Source organism: Lissotriton helveticus, chromosome 4_1, assembly GCF_964261635.1.
Source record: "Lissotriton helveticus chromosome 4_1, aLisHel1.1, whole genome shotgun sequence".
Classification (NCBI taxonomy): domain Eukaryota; kingdom Metazoa; phylum Chordata; class Amphibia; order Caudata; family Salamandridae; genus Lissotriton; species Lissotriton helveticus.
Window position 1 is genome coordinate 2,002,069,236 of NC_136063.1, and position 22,833 is coordinate 2,002,092,068.

The following is a 22,833-nucleotide window of genomic DNA, read 5'->3' on the forward strand; positions in this document are numbered from 1 at the left end:
TTGAACTGTAGAAGGCTGACCAACCTTCATCAGAAGAGGTGCTTGCCAAACAGAAATGAATGGTTATCATTTGATAGGTAGTTCTTCTCTGTGCTCCGTGATTTGGGCCTAAAGAAAGAGCGGACCAAACCTCATTAGGAATCCCTTTAATGATCATATGTTTTTAAAAAAAATATTTTATTGCATTCTTTACTCTTATACACCACTTTGTGCCTACAACCCTGGGGCCTGCAGCATCTTCTCTTGTACATGTTACACAGCTAATAAGCTAACAACCCAAGGGGCAGGCAGCGATCCATGACCAAGGAGTAAAAGACATCATATATGCAAAATGAAATGAAAACAACACAAACAATAACAAAACCCATACAGCCTACGTCTCCCCACAGTGTCCCACAGCACTCAAAAGCCTTGAAATGTTGCTTATGTATCAGAAAAAATTACAAAGACGGTGTGTGTTGAATCTAATAATTTTTGCTAGACCCACCTTCCCTATCTTCCCTTAATACCAGTAACTGTCTCAGCATTGCTCTTCAATAGGTCACCCTCTGATGTATATTGCCTAAAGTTGGTTAATTAGTGTCAGCCTGCGAAGCGTAGTCTGAGTGAGTGTGTGTCGTGGTTCCAGTGTCCGAAGTTTTGGAAATCAAATACATCGTGTAGAGTCCTCAGAAGTTCTTGGGCCTACTCCAGGGAGGGAACACGTCACTGAAAGTTTCTGTTTGTGTGCTACAATATAGCATGTCCAGCGACCACTGCGTTATGGTGGGTAAGGGACCCTTCAACCAGCACATTGCAACCGGCCGCTTTGCTATTAGAAGACCCATATCCACCAACCTGTGCACTGATTTGGGTAACTGTTTAGGGTATCCCAGAAGGGCCAGGGTCGGGTCCGGAGCCAATTCCATGTCTACAATTTTCCCCAACTCCTGAAATATAGATTCCCAATATGCATACACCCCTGGGCACTGCCATGCCAAATGGATAAAGTCTGCAGGTTGTGCTCTGCATCTGTCACAGGCCGATGTCTCTTGTAATCCATACCTATGCAATAGCTCTGGTGTTTAGTACACTCTATTGATATACTTAAAGTGGATCAGCCTGTGTCTACCATGTAAGGAGACACGCGGATCTTAGTGCAACAATAAGTCCACATGTCATCATCTATGTTCCTTTGCAGATCCCGTTGCCAGGCAAGTCTAGCTTTAGTTTGATGGTTGGCTCTATGTGACATACCCACTTCATATAGGTTAGTGACCATTTTAAGGGGCAACTTGGTTTTATTATGTAGGTGAGTTCAGGCACGTCAGGTGGTTCTAGTAGGTCGTCTCCTAAGATATCACGCATTGCTCTCCACACCCTATAAAATTGAAATCTCTGTAGCATGATGCTTGATGTCTCCGAGTTTTCTACCTCTTCCCAAGATTTAACAGTCCCATCTTGAAACAAATCTCCTGCAGTTGAGATGTTCATTGATTTTAGTGACCGTATAACCCATTTATCCCTGCACGGTGCCAACCAGCGAGCCCACTCAAGTGGCATGTCGGGCAAATAAAGCAGTGCCCCATCCTGCATTTGCAGTATATTGTGCCATGCTTGCCCAGTGGAATTAAGCGAGTCCAAAATCCCCGTCCTATGATCGGCAGGCTCAAAGATTATGGCTGGTAGAGGCTCAACAAAAAGAGTTTCCATACGCAAAAACTGAATCTTAGACGATCCATGTATCCAATGATAAGCTTGGGCAGCCTGTGCCGCTCTATAATACAAGTTTAAGTCTGGCACACCCAGACCCCCAAGTGATTTGGCAAGGTAAGTGTCCGTCAATTCACCCTTGCCTGTTTGCCCAACCAGGCCAATTTGATTAACAACATATGACCTCTCTGAAAGACGGAGAGGGGCAAAGCGATTGGTATGTTCATGAAGAGGAACAGAAAACGCGGTAGGATCACCATCTCCATGACTGAAATTGTGCAAAGTAAGAACAGTGGCAGTCTAATCCAATTTTCTACATCATCTTCGAGTCTACTGACCGCGGTGCCATAGTTTTCTCTGAACACTATCTCTGAATCCGTGTGCAGACAGATACCGAGATATTGTATAGCGTCAGTAGTCCACTGTAGTGGGTAATCCGGTTCAAAGGGCCGCGTGGCTGGGGTGATCAGAAAGATGATGGTTTTGGACCAGTTAACTCGTAGGCCTGACAGTGCACCAAAGTGCACTACCTCCCAGAGCACTGAGGAAAGATTGTCTTCCGGTTCACGCACATATAATAGTGTGTCATCTGCATAGGAGACACAATTTTGTAATTTGTAATTTGTAATAGTATTTGTAAAGCGCAAAACTGTCGCTCCGAAAGGAGCATCCTGGCGCTATAGAAGTTAGAGTGAGAACTGTGGGGAGGCACTAGATTACATTCAGCACATTTTGGGGTATGGAAGGAAGGTATACTAGTGCTGGGAATTTGGAACATATACCATCCAGGGTGTGGCCTGCAAGGTGTGTTGCATTTTCTATTTTTTGAGACAGTCCAAAAATTTCTAGGGTGTGTAGAAAATGTTCTACTTGGGGATCGGTCTTTGATTCAAGATGTAGATTAAAATCTCCTAGGAGAGGAAAATGGGGGTAGCGAAGTAACTGTTGTCCTAAAAGTTCTCCCAGGGATTCCAAGAATCCGGAGGGGTTACCTGAGGGACGATATATCAGTCCACCCGTAAAGTAAAGCGAAGGATGGAGAGAAATGGAGAAGCCTATACTCTCAGCCCCTTTAAGTTGGTCGAGGCTGAAGGATTGACAGCTTCACGAGCTTCTGATTATTATCGCCACTCCAACTCCCCTATCCCTTAGCCTGTCCGCCCTGAATAGAACATAATCAGGTGGTAGGGCAACAGACAGGTTCGGGGCACTCCATTCTTTGAGCCATGTTTCAGTTATAAAGAGAAAATCGAGGTGATATATTAAGATCAAATCCTTGATGTCTTGGCTATGTTTGCACACTGAGCGAGCATTTATGAGCCCTCCTTTGATACTCTGATGGGAGGACATAGTATTGATCTGTACTTCAGTACTAACCAGGGCATTGTCCATCTACAGGTTCTACAGGAAATAGGGCCCCATATGTTCGCCATGGAGAGGCGGCCCACACACCTAAAGTAATTATTAAGCTCTAGGAGTGCCTTCGCCTGGTAGGTCCTGTGGGGAGGGATTTTGCCAGAATTGCCTGCGCCTGTCACGGTCTTGGCGCGGACGGGCGCTGACAGGTGCAGACGGGCTAACCTTTGGCGCACCTTCGCAGCATCCCGGTTCAAATAGTAAACCGGAAATGGAAAGGGAGGAGCAATAAAACAATGGCAGCCCTGAAGACTAGAGCGCTAATCTTCAAGCGGGTCGGGAAAATATCCCTGGCACCGCGTTAGCGCTTTAGTACAGGGCAATGGCAGCAATATAATAGAAGATGCAACTATAAAAATAATCTTATAATTGGGAAAGCAGACACCCTTATGGGCATGATATTCTCTCAATGCGCAGGCCAGCGGTTCTGCCACTAGAGCGTATAAGGTGGGGGACAGCGGGCAACCCTGCCTCATACCCCTTGACAACTTGATAGGATCAGTCACTAATTCACCTACTTTGATTTGCACTGTGGGAGAATTATGAAGTACCCCAATCAATTGTAAAAAGACTGTGCCCAGTCCCATCTTAGGGGCCGATTATGATGGCGGACGGACCTGAGTCCGTCCGCCACCATAGAGTAGCAGGGGCAGAGGCGGTCCCTCCGTGCAAATTAGGATGTGACCGCCACCCTGGCAGTCACATCCTGTATTTTTAACATTGCGGCGGGTGCTGCTTGAAGCAGCACCCGCCGCAATGTTAAAAATAAAAGTTGTGCATTTGCATGCACAAAGCGTCAGGCACCACGCGGTGCCTGCTGCTTTGTTCACGCAAATGCAGGGGGGTACCATAGGTACCCCCCATGTGCATCCCCCACCCCACCTTCACCCAGGGGGCCCGCAACGGGCCCCCAAAGTGAAGGTCCGTATGTTTTTCCACGGCGGAAAAGCCGCAGCGGAAAAGCATACATCTTACGCCATCCTAATATGGCTGGCGGTGTCTGATAGACACCGCCAGCCATGTTAAAGCTTTTCCGCCGTGGTCGGAAGGCGAATGTGGCGGTAAAGCTGCGGACAGATCTCAAGACCCACCGCCATCCTAATATGGTGGTGGGTCTTTTGAGGCTCCGCAGAGGATTTTCCGCAACCTCTGGGCCGGCGGTGGCTTCCGCCGGCCCGGAGGATGCGGAAAATCCTCCATCATAATCTGCCCCTTAGTTAGGACCTGTCGCATAAAGGGCCATTCGACAGAGTCGAAGGCCTTCTCCATTTCCAGGAAGACCGCAACAGCCTTTGAATCTGGATCGGTATGTTGGAAAGTGCCGAACACCGTACGCAAGTTCCGGGATAAACCCCGCTTGTTCTGGGGCCACCAAGACTGATGCCAGTGGCGCAAGCCGGTTATCTAGTATCTTAGCAAACGACTTGGTGTCAACGTTAAGTAGGGAGAGTGGCGGATAGGATCCGCACTCATCAAGGGGTTTGCCTGGCTTTGGAATGGCAACAATGATCGCCTCCCTCATCGCCGGCGGCATTGAGCCCGATACACACATGTCATCAAGAAGCACAGAGAGGTGCGGAAGCAGCAGATCGAGGAAACTTTTATAAAAACAGACTGTAAGGCTGTCTGCCCCCGGTGCGCTTTTGGCTTTCATACCGACAGTGCCAACACAATTTCATCTTTTTCTATGGGTCGCAAAAGGAACTCCCTGTGTGTGTTAGTAAGAAGGGGTAATTTAATATATTCTAAATAATTCAGGATTTCTTCCTCTGAGCCGGACAACCGCGACGTGTAAAATTCTGCATGGAAATGTTTGAACCTGCCCGCTATTTCTGCCTCATCAGTGTTTCACCTTCTGCAGTCTTAGGCTTCGCCTTCAGTATCTGAGCTAAGACCGAGCCCTGCCTATCCCCTTCCCCATACACACGCGCTATGACGTATTTGCCAAGATGTTTGGCTTCACTGTCTACTGCCTCTTGATAGTCCTCCAGTAAGGTTTTTATTTAGTTCATTATCACTTTGTCTGCAGTCGTTTTCCAGGGCGCCCAGTTGCTGCTCAAGATCGGCCAATCGTTGCCGAATAGAGTGCAAAACTCATGAGTGCTTTGCCATAGCCACCCCCCGGATGTAGACCTTAAATGTCTCCGAGACGACCTGGAAGCTGTCCACAGAGCCTACGTTAGTGTCAAAGAAAGTTTCTATAGCTTCTGCCAAGTCGTCTTTGAAGGCTGGGTCCAGCAGTGAGTACGGCGGAAACCGCCAAGGGAATGCCGGAACTGCCTTCCTGGGAACATCAATTATGAGTAATATAAGAGAATGATCCGACAATATACGAGGGAGCACCAAACAATCCAGAACATGCCCCATGAGTGATGCAGAGATCAACCAGTAATCAATACGAGTGTGCAAATTATGGTATGCAGAGTAGTGCGTTTAATCTACTTAATCTTGACATCTAACCCGCCACACATCACAAAGATCCACGTTTAGCAGCACCCAGTCTAGTGCTCTGGCCGCAGTGGAAGGTCGTCTAGACGGTCCCCCTGATATATCCAAATCCGGATTCCTGACTAGATTGAAATCTCCTCCCCAAAGGTAGCGGGACTCTCGATACTTAGAAGTAGTGCAAGCAAGGGAGTCATAAAATTCCGGGCATACATAGTTGGGGCCATAGACATTAACTACTATAATATCCATTCCTTTTCCCCGGTACCTGGAGATCACAAATCGGCCTTCCCTGTCTGTGTCTAACTGTACCATTGTGATGGCCGACTTGGGAGTAGCTCATGTTAGCACCCCTCTAGCATGTGTGGTGAATCCTGAAATGGCGACGTTATTCAGCAGTCCTCTACTGCGCAATAATACACTGTTCAATGGTAAATGCATCTCCTGTATCAGAGCTATGTCAATATTCTGTCTATTGAGGTAGTTCAATACCTTACATAGCTTACGTAGTCATCGAGTCTACGTACATTCCATGTAATTGTACGTAAGCTACGAATTATTTTGCTTGGTCGCGCTTGAAAAATACAATATCGCGCGCGTGCCGTTGACTCTGAGCCTGCCGAGTTGTTTTTCTCCCGGTTTTGCGTGTGCTGCGCCATTTTCAATCTTGCTGCGTGATCGCGCGAGAGTTTTTCGAACGCAATTACGTCATCGCGGTTTGCCATCTTGCACAGCGAGAGTTTGACAACGCGAGTACGTCATAAATGCCCGCGACGGCGCGCAGCTGACTTCCGGCGGGAGGTTTGAACAGCTCGAGTTCCCGAAATTCCAAAAATTGCAATTCTGCACAAGAAATCCACCGCAGGAAGCATAAACCTTGTGAAAATGATGATTTTTATCAGAATAACTCCTCGGATTGACATTTGGCTGCACTTTTTGGTGCAGGAGTCCATTTTTTGGGGTGGGGTGGGAGGAAGGAAGTGCCTCAGAGTCTCCAACTTCCTGTTCCTGTCCAGCAGGCTCCTCCCAGTGCTTTGTCCATGTACTGGCCACTTTTCATTTGGCTGTTGAGCTGGAAGGATTACTTTTTCTTGCTGCTGGTGGATTTTTGTATTTGAGGACTTTTTGGACTTTGGAGTTTGGATCACTTTTGGACTTGAGATTTTACAAGTAAGTTGGTGTTGTTTGTTTGGGGCATTGCAGTTGAGGCAACTCCAGTTCTAAAACTTTTTTCACAACTTTAACAAAATATATATTGTGGTGGTAGCTAGCCACAGTATCCAGTAGGCCCAGGGTTAGTCATGGGCGCATGATACAACTGTTTCTCTAATTTTTTTTACTTAATTCTCATTTATGTCATGGAATTTTAGCTCACTGTTATATGTTTTTTATTTTTTTATTTTGGGGTGCCTGTAAAGCCTCACTAGCCAGTAGGCCCAGGGGTAGTGAGTGGTGCATGGGCCTAGTCTTTCTGTGGGGTGTCTTGAACTTAAACATCATTGAGGGCATGGATGGCATGGGATTGTGGTGAATTTTATGTGTTTTTTTATTTTTGGGGGTGTTGTTGGGGACTGGGCATGTGGGTGGGGGCCATTTTGAGTGCTGGTACAGGCAGGGCCTCGCCATGTGCTGGGGGGCAAGGGGCCATTTTGAAGGAAGGCAGTGTTCTCAGGCCTGCACCCATTTTGCCTAGCTTTCATCCATTATGCCCAGGGGTAGTGAGTGGTGCATGGGCCTAGTTTTTCTGTGGGGTGTCTTGAATTTAAACATCATTGAGGGCATGGATGGCATGGGATTGTGGTGATTTGTATGTGTTTTTCGATTTTTGGGGGTGTTGTTGGGGACTGGGCATGTGGGTGGGGCCATTTTGAGTGCTGGTACAGGCAGGGCCTGGCCATGTGCTGGGGGGCAAGTGGCCATTTTGAAGGCAGGCAGTGTTCTCAGGCCTGCACCCATTTTGCCTAGCTTTCATCCATTATGCCCAGGGGTAGTTAGTGGTGCATGGGCCTAGTCTTTCTGTGGGGTGTCTTGAATTTAAACATCATTGAGGGCATGGATGGCATGGGATTGTGGTGATTTTTATATGTTTTTCGATTTTTGGGGGTGTTGTTAGGGACTGGGCATGTGGGTGGGGGCCATTTTGAGTGCTGGTACAGGCAGGGCCAGGCCGTGTGCTGGGGGGCAAGGGGCCATTTTGAAGGCAGGCAGTGTTCTCAGGCCTGCATCCATTTTGCCTAGCTTTCACCCGCATGCCCAGGGGTACTCAGTGGTGCATGGGCCTAGTCTTTCTGTGGGGTGTCTTGAATTTAAACATCATTGAGGGCATGGATGGCATCGGATTGTGGTGATTTTCTATGTGTTTTTCGATTTTTGGGGGTGTTGGGGACGGGGCAGGTGGGTGGGAGTCATTTTGAGTGCTGGTACAGGCAGGGCCTGGCCATGTGCTGGGGGGCAAGGGGCCATTTTGAAGGCAGGCAGTGTTCTCAGGCCTGCACCCATTTTGCCTAGCTTTCATCCATTATGCCCAGGGGTAGTGAGTGGTGCATGGGCCTGGTCTTTCTGTGGGGTGTCTTGAATTTAAACATCATTGAGGGCATGGATAGCATGGGATTGTGGTGATTTTTATGTGTTTTTCGATTTTTGGGGGTGTTGTTGGGGACTGGGCATGTGGGTGGGGGCCATTTTGAGTGCTGGTACAGGCAGGGCCTGGCCATGTGCTGGGGGGCAAGGGGCCATTTTGAAGGCAGGCAGTGTTATCAGGCCTGTACCCATTTTGCCTAGCTTTCACCCTGTATGCCCTGGGGTACCCAGTGGTGCATGGGCCTAGTCTTTCTGTGGGATATCTTGAATTTAAACATCATTGAGGGCATGGATGGCATGGGATTGTGGTGATGGTGATTTTTATGTGTTTTTCGATTTTTTGGGGTGTTGTTGGGGACTGGACATGTGGGTGGGGGCCATTTTGAGTGCTGGTACAAGCAGGGCCTGGCCATGTGCTGGGCGGCAAGGGGCCATTTTGAAGGCAGGCAGTGTTCTCAGGCCTGCACCCATTTTGCCTAGCTTTCATCCATTATGCCCAGGGGTAGTGAGTGGTGCATGGGCCTGGTCTTTCTGTGGGGTGTCTTGAATTTAAACATCATTGAGGGCATGGATAGCATAGGATTGTGGTGATTTTTATGTGTTTTTCGATTTTTGGGGGTGTTGTTGGGGACTGGGCATGTGGGTGGGGGCCATTTTGAGTGCTGGTACAGGCAGGGCCTGGCCATGTGCTGGGGGGCAAGGGGCCATTTTGAAGGCAGGCAGTGTTATCAGGCCTGCACCCATTTTGCCTAGCTTTCACCCCGTATGCCCTGGGGTACTCAGTGGTGCATGGGCCTAGTCTTTCTGTGGGATATCTTGAATTTAAACATCATTGAGGGCATGGATGGCATGGGATTGTGGTGATTTTTATATGTTTTTTGATTTTTGGGGGTGTTGTTAGGGACTGGGCATGTGGGTGGGGGCCATTTTGAGTGCTGGTACAGGCAGGGCCAGGCCGTGTGCTGGGGGGCAAGGGGCCATTTTGAAGGCAGGCAGTGTTCTCAGGCCTGCACCCATTTTGCCTAGCTTTCACCCTGCATGCCCAGGGGTACTCAGTGGTGCATGGGCCTAGTCTTTCTGTGGGGTGTCTTGAATTTAAACATCATTGAGGGCATAGATGGCATGGGATTGTGGTGATTTTTATGTGTTTTTCGATTTTTGGGGGTGTTGGGGACTGGGCATGTGGGTGGGAGTCATTTTGAGTGCTGGTACAGGCAGGGCCTGGCCATGTGCTGGGGGGCAAGGGGCCATTTTGAAGGCAGGCAGTGTTCTCAGGCCTGCACCCATTTTGCCTAGCTTTCTTCCATTATGCCCAGGGGTAGTGAGTGGTGCATGGGCCTGGTCTTTCTGTGGGGTGTCTTGAATTTAAACATCATTGAGGGCATGGATAGCATGGGATTGTGGTGATTTTTATGTGTTTTTTTATTTTTAGGGGTGTTGTTGGGGACTGGGCATGTGGGTGGGGGCCATTTTGAGTGCTGGTACAGGCAGGGCCTGGCCATGTGCTAGGGGGCAAGGGGCCATTTTGAAGGCAGGCAGTGTTCTCAGGCCTGCACCCATTTTGCCTAGCTTTCACCCATTATGCCCAGGGGTACTCAGTGGTGCATGGGCCTAGTCTTGCTGTGGGGTGTCTTGAATTTAAACATCATTGAGGGCATGGATGGCATGGGATTGTGGTGATTTTTATGTGTTTTTCGATTTTTGGGGGTGTTGTTGGGGACTGGGTATGTGGGTGGGGGCCATTTTGAGTGCTGGTACAGACAGGGCCTGTCCATGTGCTGGGGGGCAAGGGGCCATTTTGAAGGCAGGCAGTGTTCTCAGGCCTGCACCCATTTTGCCTAGCTTTCATCCATTATGCCCAGGGGTAGTGAGTGTGAGGGAAATCAAAAATCCCATCTCAGGGGTGTGCACTAACACCTGATCCTTTAAAGCAGCATGAAAAAGTTGGCACAGAATCTGTAATCAAGAGAAACATATTTATTAAATTACAACAAGTGAGGCCATGTCACACAGAAGCCGCAGCACTCTGTATGAGGTGGTTTGAGGACTGAAGGCCACAGTATCTCTTATATACCCTCACAGGGGCTAAAAAGGGGCAGTACAAGTACACATAAGAAGAGTTACACACATAGATGGTCATACAGAAAATGCACAGTCGACAAGTAGGAGGAGCTAACAGTTTTGCCAATGCTAGCAAGCACATCCTGACAGTTACAGAATATTAACAGCTGCAAGCACAACTGAGCATGTGCAAAGTAGGAAGAAGAGGCTAAATATACCGAGCAGAGAACAGCAAGATAGGACTGAGTACATGGTGAGCACATGGCCATCTAAAATGGCTGCCAAATACAAAATGGATTCCATAGAAAGACAAGATAGTCTCTAAATACAGGATGTCTTCTGCTAATGCTTAATCTAATCGCTGCTAAATTACGACAGACGACCCTTTCAGCATTAGCTGAAGACATTCCCATGATCCAGTAAGAACATAGAAAATATTTGTACATTAATTTTCACAATTTATCAATATCCTAATTAATTGCTAGAGGAGCATTTTCCAGTCTAAACATTTCACTAAGGGTATCAGCAGGAATCCAAGAAAAACGGGCATTGGATCATAATAAACATACAGACAGTAGGAGAAAGCAATGGCCACTATTATAAACAGAATTATTATTTTTCTTGGCCTAAGCTAAAGCAAATCCTAAAATTATCTAGTAGACATTTTCAGGGCTCCTATGCATCTCAGTGACTATTCATTTTAAATTTCAGAATAGCTAACAGCTCATATCTAATAAAAACATTTTCCAATTGACGGTTACATTTTCCTTTTATGATGGCTAGAACATCAAGCATATCTGGGACCAGGAGGACCACACAGGGCCATAGGAATTAGGACCAAGAGCTGCAAAGGGCTGCTCTTAAAAAATGGGACAACTAAAGGGATACATTATTGACAAAAAGAAGAAGTCCTTGGGGAAATTGAAGCCGCTGTACAACCAACCAGAGGGGGAGTCTTCTCCCTGTGTCCGTTTGAGCCTCACAGGCAGGCTCTTGTTGTTTCCACGGTGGAGCTGCACAACTCGCAACTCAAGAATCACAGTCCAGTTTTAAGGAAAAAAGTCTCTTCTTTCAGGATAGGGCAGTCACCCAACAGGCAAATGCTCTTAGCGATCCTGTCCAGTGTCTCAAACAGTGCACCACTTTTCTTCACTTCAATCTAACAGGCACCAGTGACACAGAACTTGAACCCTAATCTCAAGTCCTTCCCTATCTCCTATATTGCTCTGCTGGCGCACCGCTCATTCGTTGGGGCTACACATTTGCATCCAGTGTACCCAGGTATCTCTTGCCCAACAAACAAAGGTGCAAACTTGTATTCACTTTAGGACCAGAAATCAGAGGCCTCATTCTAGGATCTCTGAAGCAACCCTTGTTTCAGAAGGGGTCACCTCAAGCAAAGCCTCCTTGCCATTCTGGTCGGTCTGTGACTCTCAGCTGGGCATGATCCACGATTTCTCCTTTCTGATCTGTGACCCCATCTTTCGCTCAAAACAGTGGCAGGGGTACACACTTAATCACAGGGCTTCCGCCTTCACTGAGGTCCTAGTTGCCAGCAATGCTTGTGCTGGTTACCTTCACTTTGGCTTCAAGCTGCACTGGTGCTGACGCTGACTCCCCAGGCTGAATCTGATGTCCGGGCCCCTCTGGTAGTGGTTTGTACAGCAGCAAATATCTATTGGTGGACAGAACAAATTGTCTTTAGACAAGGCACAGAAACAGTCTATCAACAGAGTGTTAGAAAATACTTCCTAGTCTTGGGATGCCCCATATATTAGCAAGGCACCCAAGAACCACTTCCATCTATCTATGTGAGAGTAAAGAAAAACACAGGCTGGACCTATTGGCAAGTATACAAAAAACAATTCATTGCAGGGGATTTGCAAGCAGGTGGCCTGCAATCTTCAAAGGAGTGGCCATACACCATGGGACTATAGTGATCTAAAACAAAATACTGTCATTGTCATAGAGTACAAAGACAAAAGGTAGTAGGTAAAACAGCACCTCTAGCCTCTTCAATTGGGTTTCCATGTGAGAGCATACCCTCTACCATCTAAAGGTAGACAACTACATACAAAATTCTGTTTGAGTGGATGTTTTCACACATAGTGACATTGTCTAAGGGGGTAAACAAATTTTCCTCAATTATTAAGTGCAGTTGTTCCTAAATTCCTTATCTAGAACACCTCAAAAAGAGAAATCACATAATACAGATTATCAGGGACATGTAGACTAATTGTGCGTCAGGTGGACTATACAATACAAAAGCTAATAGCAATGTAGAAACAACAGACAAGAACTAGAGTCCTGGTATTTCTATGATTAGGACACATCTGATCCCACCAAAAATTAAAGCAGCAGGGAAAAAGAACTAAAAACCAAATTAGAATAGGCATTTGAATTTGTCATACTAAATACACGTGAAAGTATCATCTATCACTACCCTAACAGTCAGACTAGAAAACATCAGAGTAGGCCTAAAGAAAATTCCTAAAAATCAGTGTGGTCATACAAAAGAGAATTATACATAATATGGTGGTCCCAAGTACATGACTGCATTCTAGAAGTGTGAACCTGAACAAAAGAATACGGAAAGAAGAAATAGAAGTAGGACACGGCTAAAATCCCCAATAACTAGGCACAATGTAACATCAGGGGAGAAGCCACAAAAGAAAAATCTATAGGAAGAACAAAAAGTACTTGGGTGATAGTCAAGTTTGTGACATAATACCAAAAGCATGGATACAAAAGTCACAATAGTGCAGAAATCTGGACTCTACCACTGGCCCCTACACCATATACGGTAATGTCAGCTAATGGTCCAGGTCCTTCTGCAGGGAAAAAATGAAAAGTTTAGGTCACCTTTAACAAGAGCCATAAATCTATAATTTCATCCTTAGGTTCAATCAAGGATACATAAATCTAGAACTACCTGGTCCATGAGGGAGAGGGCAGTATCATGGCTCCTGTATATCTCTTTTTATTTTACTTCAATACTATTATGGCCAAATTTTGACATACACTGGTGAGGTGTTGTCTATTCTTGTCCACAGCATGCAAACATCATGTCTGTGAAATTTAGTATCAACAAGTTTTACCACTTAACAAGTTTTAACCACTGTTGCTCAAAGGATATACATCGTCATGTCATCCCTTCACAACACAGAAAAACTTACAAAAGCATCAACATGGATCACAAACATACATAATATAGGACATTTCATGCCAAGCCATCAGATATACTTTGCTATATACCGAAGCACAGAAAAAACACAATAGCATGCAACACCATTTCATGCACTTTCTGCACAATAAACACTCCAATAACATTAAAAAAAACATTCGGGCCCATTTTAATTTTGTCAGACTTATACCTAAATAACACCTTCTTTTAATCCGTCCTCACCCTTTTGACAGCAGATCAAGCAGTCAGTGAAGATCAGCTGTCAAATATAACTTACTGTGTCGCGTCAGACACACAGGAAAAGCAGGCAAAATTCATAGAAGAAATGCAAAAAACATGAAAATGCACAGATAATTCATTTCAAAGAAGTCATAAAAACACATCTTTGTTTCATCATACAGCCAATACTTCACATAATACGCAACATCTCAAGTGGAACCACCCAGCTTTTGTAAATGTACAAAATATCTTAAGCAAAAACTCTTTCACAGCCTCTGCGTGTCCCGTACACCAACCCCCCAGTTTAGGCCCTGCTGTTTATAAAAAGCTGTGTCAGGAATGCACTCTTCAAATGTCGACGTGAATGGCTCCTTTGCGTGACGCTTTTCCAAGCAATCATTTCACTATTTGTTGTCACATACTCCTAAGCCCCCACCACACTGACCTAAAGGTCAAAATCTGGCTGGAGCACCAAGCTTTCTTGTAACCTCCCTGGGACCCTCACTGTGAAACTGACAAAGACAATAAGTCTCTGCAAGTCTGTGCAATAATCAACCCTATTTAAAAAAGACATTTTAAATATATTACTTTTTTTAGAGAACTACAATTTATTTATTCTCAGAGCCTTAACACATGTACTGTGAATAATTCATGGAACATAACAACACACCATACCAGCTTCAGAATAAATGTGTGTCACTATCCCATGCAATATTTTATCAGCCTTAAATAAATGAATGGCTCAGTAGGCCCCGCTGAAGTCAAAACCTTCAACCCTGATATTAAACACAAGCCTCTGTGCTGGGCACATTGACTCACTAAGCTATGAAAAAGCAAACGTGCACATTTGTATTATACTTGAATGTATGCATTCACTGAAGCCTAAGACACTATAAAACTAGTTTAAATGGCAAGAAAACCTTTTAAAATGGTCTATTTAACTCAATATCGTTTTTGCAATTTGAGGTACTTAAAAATAAATAACCTATACTTGTGTTACATATTAATCATCCTCAGAATGTTCTTTACAGATTGCAGAAATCAGACTTAGACATATCTCATATAGATCTTTTTTTAAAAAATGAGTTCTTACGCCTGCGCCAAGTGAAGGTCCCATACATAAATGTCCTCATTATGCAGTACTGCACAACTTAAATTCAATTATAATGCTAGGAGGTCACAGTATGAGTATTAAGCTTTATGAATATCAAAAAACGATTTTAAAAAGCACTTATTTTTTTTTCAAAATATTTTTTTATGTCATAATTCAAAATTACTCTCCATATTTCGTTTTTGTAATAATCCTATATTTAAAACCAAGCTGCATCCCTATTATAAATCTGCCCCTTGCTTATGTTTTTAGAGCAACTATTCACAAGCCTAAGTACATAAGCTCAATTTTAAATACACGTCAACTTCGTGCTACTTTTGTTTGAAAAGGACAATGATTTTAGCAACAGGGCCAGAAATGCTAAAAGAGAAGGGAAACCGCAATTAAAATGTCTGACTGTGATACAAATAATTAACCTTATTTTTGTAAACCTTGTTTCCAAAATAACACTCTGAGATGCAAAGTTGCATGTTTAACTAAGGAAGAAGTCCTGGCTAAATAAACTAGGCCTGCGAAAATAACAGCTGTGCCCTTGACGGCAGGCCCTACCCAGTGTTAAATTTCCTGGAGGCAGCCTTACGAAAAACAGACATTCCCAGCTTTGAAATGCGTGTTTAAGAATACACATTTTAAGTTCAGAAAAACTCACTCCAGCTAAACTGTTTTGCCTGTAAGCATCTTAATGCAATGTATATTAAGTAAACACGCTATGAGTGTGTTGTCTACAAAAACACACAATTTCATTTTTCTGCTATAGGCCTTTAATATTTCTAGTGAATAAGAATTTTAAGTTTTATCCCTTAAACATTTAACAGTTGTACATATGCGCTATTCCGTACCCTATAACTTTAAAGAGCAACATATAGTTATGTTAGCACATCACATAGGTCATTCCTGAATTTCTATCGAATTTTCACCCAACATTAATTAATCTTACATTATGTTTAACAGACTGAAAACATCAAAAATAACCACAAAAATGCATTTGAGCTCAGTACAGACAGAAACAGAAAGGGGTAAAACACAAAAGACACACAATACAGCGCGCTTTAGCCATGTTTCATAAATAGCGACAACGCAATGTACAAGCAAAAGTTACATGAATGGAAAAAACCCACAAACCAGCTAGACAGTTAAACACACCTTTTAAACCATGGGTCAACACTAAAGCCAGAAACAAAACACAGCCCGCAGACTGCATCCAAACCACCTATGTAAATACCAGTTGTAAGTCATATTTACAAGGAGAAACCCTATTCTCAACAGTATTCTAAAAACTGAAGTAGAAATACTTTCAATTCACTAATTCAGGCTGGCAGAACACCAAAAACCGCTCTGCATATCAACATACATAAAATTGCACAGAACAAAGGATCCTCATGTGTATTATGGGCCTATTTAAATTCCCTGGGGAAAAATTTCACCAAAGAAGAAATATGTTTTCATACCTAAAACCTATTTTAAGTTTTCCCTCTAGGGGAAGCCGGCTAATTCAATTCATATCTCACTATGGTACCTCTCATAAAACTACACATTTTACATGTGAGTTTGGAACAGGCATGCAAACATAATGCAAAATATGCATTATCATAATCTAAAATGGCACTTAATCATTGCGCCGCTCATAACCATAAATGGAGAAACATCTCCACATTACCTGCCTACATGTGTTGCAACGCATATATCACATAATCCATATCATAAATATGATCGATCATCCATACATATCCATATCCATATCCATATCCATAAGCCATAGCAAGCGTATCCTAAAACTGCCTTGCGAGTCACTGGCTACCATAAGCTCACAGTAATTACCATACAATGGTTCTTACCAAGCACGAGCGTCCAGGTTCTATCTGCCAAGTTTTAAATGACCTAACAGTCTTTTCCTTTGAAATACTCACGCCAAATATGTTCTCAGTCAGGGGTGCCATCATATGGAGGATCAAAAATCAGGAAGATCAGAAGTAGACTGGGCTACAGAGACTAAGAACCCCCAGAATTGGTACCTCCTTTAGTAGAATCCTGCCTTGTCTTCCTCAGTAAATTTCTGTCTCCTGACCGCTCCTTCAGATAGTCACCGCTCTGATGAGCCCCAAGTTGGCGCGCCAAATGAGGGAAATCAAAAATCCCATCTCAGGGGTGTGCACTAACACCTGATCCTTTAAAGCAGCATGAAAAAGTTGGCACAGAATCTGTAATCAAGAGAAACATATTTATTAAATTACAACAAGTGAGGCCATGTCACACAGAAGCCGCAGCACTCTGTATGAGGTGGTCTGAGGACTGAAGGCCACAGTATCTCTTATATACCCTCACAGGGGCTAAAAAGGGGCAGTACAAGTACACATAAGAAGAGTTACACACATAGATGGTCATACAGAAAATGCACAGTCGACAAGTAGGAGGAGCTAACAGTTTTGCCAATGCTAGCAAGCACATCCTGACAGTTACAGAATATTAACAGCTGCAAGCACAACTGAGCATGTGCAAAGTAGGAGGAAGAGGCTAAATATACCGAGCAGAGAACAGCAAGATAGGACTGAGTACATGGTGAGCACATGGCCATCTAAAATGGCTGCCAAATACAAAATGGATTCCATAGAAAGACAAGATAGTCTCTAAATACAGGATGTCTTCTGCTAATGCTTAATCTAATCGCTGCTAAATTACGACAAGTGGTGCATGGGCCTAGTCTTTCTGTGGGGTGTCTTGAATTTAAACATCATTGAGGGCATGGATGGCATGGGATTGTGGTGATTTTTATGTGTTTTTCGATTTTTGGGGGTGTTGTTGGGGACTGGGCATGTGGGTGGGGGCCATTTTGAGTGCTGGTACAGGCAGGGCCTGGCCATGTGCTGGGGGGAAAGGGGCCATTTTGAAAGGCAGGCAGTGTTCTCAGGCCTGCACCCATTTTGCCTAGCTTTCATCCATTATGCCCAGGGGTACACAGTGGTGCATGGGCCTAGTCTTTCTGCTCTGTGGGGTATCTTGAATTTAAACATCATTGAGGGCATGGATGGCATGGGATTGTGGTGATTTTGTATGTGTTTTTCGACTTTTTGGGGTGTATAACTGATGTTCCTCTGTCTTCCATTGCTTTTAGGTGCACAAGACAACCAACAGTGCCAGGAAGAAGTCCTGCAGTGGTGTGCGCAGCACAACGTCACGCGACGTCATGTGTAGCCACAGACAAGACAACTCTGCAACTCGTGCAACTGCGGCCTGCTGTTCTGACATCTGAAGAAGATGGGCAAAGAAAGGTGGCCGTAGCGCCTCAGCGAAGAAAGTTGCCAGTGCCACTGCCAGTAAGAAGGAGCAGAAGAAGCAAGTGGCACCACCTACCAAGGAGACGGGTGTGCCCACCTACACCTTTTTTGGGAAAGAAAAACTAAGCCTGCAGCAGCAGCGGTGTCCGCCGGGGACCAAGCTGAAAGCATCACCTCCGCCTCATTGGGGTCAGTGCCACCACGTCAAATTAGGGCCAAGACTATGAGTGCTGCTGCGGTAGCCACTTTGGTTGTTCAATCACCATCGACCAGTGATGTTGGCTCATCACAAGAATGTACCATCCAATTAACGCCGGGTGTAACTCAGCTGGCGAGTGTTCAACAATCACAGCCGCAACAACAACCTCAAGTGCAACTAGTACAAGCGCAAGTACATGGGCAAGGAGAGGCACAAGTACATGGGCAAGGAGAGGCGCAAGTACATGGGCAAGGAGAGGCGCAAGTACATGGGCAAGGAGAGGCGCAAGTACATGGGCAAGGAGAGGCACAAGTACATGGGCAAGGAGAGGCGCAAGTACATGCACAAGGAGAGGCGCAAGTAGAGGTGCATGGAGAGGTGCCACTAGAGGTTCATGGAGCGGCACAACTTCCTACAACGCTTGTTCCTCCAGAAGTAGGGGCACATCAGGAAATTGATATTCAAATGGAAGAATCATCCGAGGAAGCCACTCCTCCTGAGGATGATAAATTGTCTTCCAGATCCCCAGCAAGAAAAAGGTTAAGGAGGGCTGCTACTACTACAAGTTCTTCTTCAAGCCCCCTTCATTCTGATGACCTTGATCTTGATTGGAACCCACTAATGCAGTCTGACAGTGAGGCACGCCATGAGCCGACAAAGGTAGCTAAGCCTAAAAGGAAGGTGCCCGCAAGGCTTCGACTTATGGTTGCTGATGATGAACAAGAAGTGGTGCCTTCTGCTGCTGATGAAGAGTCTGACGATGACCCAGTCATCACAGATGTCTCTCCAGCCACAGCGGGCATGCAGCAGACAAACATTTTAACCCTAGCCCAAATGGCTGCTGAGCGAGATGTGGTTGGCGTGGCACTGGTACCACCACCAACGCAGTTAACTACAACACCAACACGACCTCCAGCTTCCATATTTTCTCGTCAGAAGGGCCGGCAGGGACCTCCATCCAGCTCGACCTCCATTACCTCAAGTAGTGGTGCTGTAAGTGAACATCGAAAACAAATTCTGCCACGCCCATCCTCCACTTCATCTGGCATTGAAAGTCAAAGTAGCGCCTCCACCACCAGCAGACATCTCCAGTCCCCAGTTTGGGACTTCTTTACTGTTAGCAAAAAGGCGGAAAACATGGTCATTTGTTCGATTTGTAAAGTATCAGTTAGTCGGGGTAAGCTTGGTACCAACTATGGTACCGGAGGCCAGAGAGGTCATCTCAAAAAACACCACCCTATCCAGTGGTATGCGCACCTAAGTAAGATCCAGGAAGTCCAAAGTAGAACTGATCCAAATGTATCCATTGACATGGCATCTGATGATGATGACGAGAGGCTGATCGTGCAGGGGGGAAGTGAAGAAGCGACAGACATTTTTTCTGGTACACCCAGTACCCCTGGCAGCAGCACTGCAGTGGTAGCGCCCACACCCTCTACCCCTGCAACATGTATGAGGCACACTAAGAGTCTGGGACAGGCACCAATGCAAAAAACTAAATCAATGAGCCTAACTGGTTTGAAGTCTGCATCATCATCATCATCATCACGTAAAACGGTCCAGCGCACCATTTCCAGCATGTTTTGGTCGGATTCGCCATTTGAACGCAACCACCCAACGGTTCGTCTGTATAACGCAAAGCTGGCTAAAATGCTAGCGCTGGACCGTCTCCATTTGTCTTTCATGGAAGGGGTGGGTTTTCGTGAATTGGTGGCAACAGTCTGCCCTAAATGGAAGGTTCCTAGCCGGTCCTATTTTGCAATGGTTGCTGTTCCAGTACTACATCAAGATGTGCTGGAGGTGATTGGCGCAGCTATTCTGAAGAGTGCTGTTCACACTATCCACATGACAACATACATGTGGACCAGTTGCCAAGCACTTGATTACATGTGCATCACTGCACACTGGGTCTCTTTTGCAGGGGTCGAAAAACAGTTAAAACACAAAGATGTTGACACGGAGGAAATTTTTCAAGCTACTCGCAAACATGCAACAGTAGGCATGTTTGCCATGGAGAAATCTCACACTGCACCTAACCTTTTGGAGGAGTTTAACAGGAAGGTCAATGAATGGCTGCATCCAAGAAACCGCACAGTTGGTTATGTTTCCACGGATAATGGCAGTAATATAGTTAAGGTCATGGACAACGGTGGCTATTTCAGAGTGCCTTGTTTGGCGCACAGTATTAACATCGTGGTGCAAGCCTTCTTGAAAACAGAAGAGCCAGTCGTCAAAGTACTGACCATCTGCCGTAAAATCTGCACACATTTCAACCATTCTTTTAAGACCCGGAAGCAGCTGAGGAGCCTTCAATATGAACGTAAACTGCCAGTCAAAGGACTAATCCAGGAGGTGGCAACACGTTGGAACTCAACCTTTTACATGCTTGAGCGTCTGTCTGAGCAGTGGGAGGAAATACATAAGTTTGTCTTTAAACTGGGTTCTACTCACAAAGACTTGATGCTAGAGTTGGAGGAATGGAAGCTAATTGCAAGCCTGACAGACATGCTTCGTCCTTTTGAGCTCTTTACGCGTGAAGTCAGCGGGAGTACTGTTCTTTGAGCAGAGCTATCCCATTTTTGCGCATGCTAGAGCACCAACTGAAGGAGGTGTCTTCAACGTTCTGAGATGATGGTGAAAAGCGAGAAGCACATGGTTTGGCGGAGAAGTTATTATGGCGCCTACTTGACAATGAAAGGCTTAAAAAGATACATACAGTGTGGAAAAGTAAATTTTGCCATGTTATATGTGCCTACGTGTTCCCCATATTATGCTATATGTGCATGATCGATATGCATGTATTCCCCTCTGATCGATTAAAGACGCAATTACAGTTGTGTCCATCTCTAGTATGCCAGCTTCCAGTCCTCGTGAAAACAATGAATATTAGGCTTATGTAAACCTACGTTGCCACATTTTACAGTGTGCACGTTAACTCATTGAATTGTCCCCGTTTCTAGGCCTCGAAAGGGCCCGGACACCAGATTCAGCTCCTGTCTCCTGAACCCTCTCCGAGGAGCGATACAGCCCCCACCTGCATCCCTGACCCTTAGCTTACTTCATGCCTCGCAGTGCCCGGCCCGGCCTGGCTCTGCCTCCCAGTCTGCCAAGAGTATGTTATGTTTCTAGTTATCAGTCCAGCCCTCCTTCTCTGCATTCCTAAGCTACTGCATCGCATCAATAGTTTCCGTCATGGTCTAGCCTTTATGTCTCCATGTAAGAGAAATACTGTATTAATATTCATAGAATATTCCTCGTACACGCAATACATGTAGAATTATGCATGCATCAGTCCTAATGTCTAGTAGCCTTTGCCCTGATAACTTTTGGATTCTATCAATATGTACTCCAAACACCAGATACCAGATATGCCTTAGGTACATGTCGCTCTGACACTCCAGACTTTAGTCTCCTCTTCTAGCGCAGAAGTCATAGCCCCCAGTTCTCCCTGGTAACACGTCATTGCCCGTTTGCGTGCACCACTAGGTTAGAGGTCCCAGCTGCTCAGGTAGCCCCCTCCATGTTTCCGCCCCGTTTATGACACTTCTGTTACGTTTACATCACATGTCTATGTATACCCCTGTACACGCCTTCTTGTTACATCATTTTGCCCTTATCTTTCGCGACTGCTACGAGTCACGCCTACTGCTACGCCTACTGTATTGAATGTAATGTATTTGTTTAAGTATATATACTGTGCACCCATATTAAAAGTTGCCAATTAGCCACCCAGTTTCCCTTGTCCCTTCCCTGGCAGCTGCCATCCCGTACTATTGCAGGCTGTCCTGTTCCTGTCCTTTATGCCTGATTAAAGCCTGTAGACTCAAGATACCTCGAATCCTGACTCTTATTTATTGAGCTATCTGTTTCATTCATTGTATTAAAAAATAGAACCGGTAATTAATTATTTATTTACCACATAATGGCGCCCGAACAGGGACTTGCCCTTTCCCCACGCGCCGGAGAAGCCACGCAGGCCCCCTGATCCTCTGCAGCCGTGACGGAACCATACCGTGCACGTGCAGATATTTCTGCTTCAAGTATCCCTCAGGCCCACGGAGGAGACGGAGGTTGCGGTCCAGCATCCAGACGAGGCGGTGAGGAACGCGGCGAGTCCCGACCAGAGCCCAAGCCGAGAGTCCAAGGTCCGAGGTATCCGGAGGCCCACCTGTAACTGAAGTCCGTAGTCCGTCGTCGTAGCAGTCCAGTCCAGTCCGAGGCCTTCCGTTCTTGCTGCCCGGTGAGTACCGTTGCTGTGGTAGTATCTAGACAGGGTCAATTCATTTGTCTCTGGTCCGTGGGTTTGGGTACACAGATCCAACACGAAGTGTTCACCTAGGTGGACGCGGGTCCTGACGTGTCTCTTTATGGGACCGGTAAGTTTCGCGCTGTTTTAGCAGTGCATCTAGTCATTCTAGTAAGTTCTGTTCTCGAGAAATTCATGTGTTCTGTCCGAACTGTTATTTTAAATGTTATTCCATGTGTTTTCAATGTCGTGGTATGAGTGATTTGTTTTTCCAGTTATTATTGTGTTTATCGTGTATTGTATTGTGTCCAGATTCCAGCCTAGACAATGCCTCTATTCTCGAAACTACGTCAGTTAAAAACCAGAAAAGGGTTATTAGAGGAAGCAGTTCCTGTCCCGCCTAGGGAC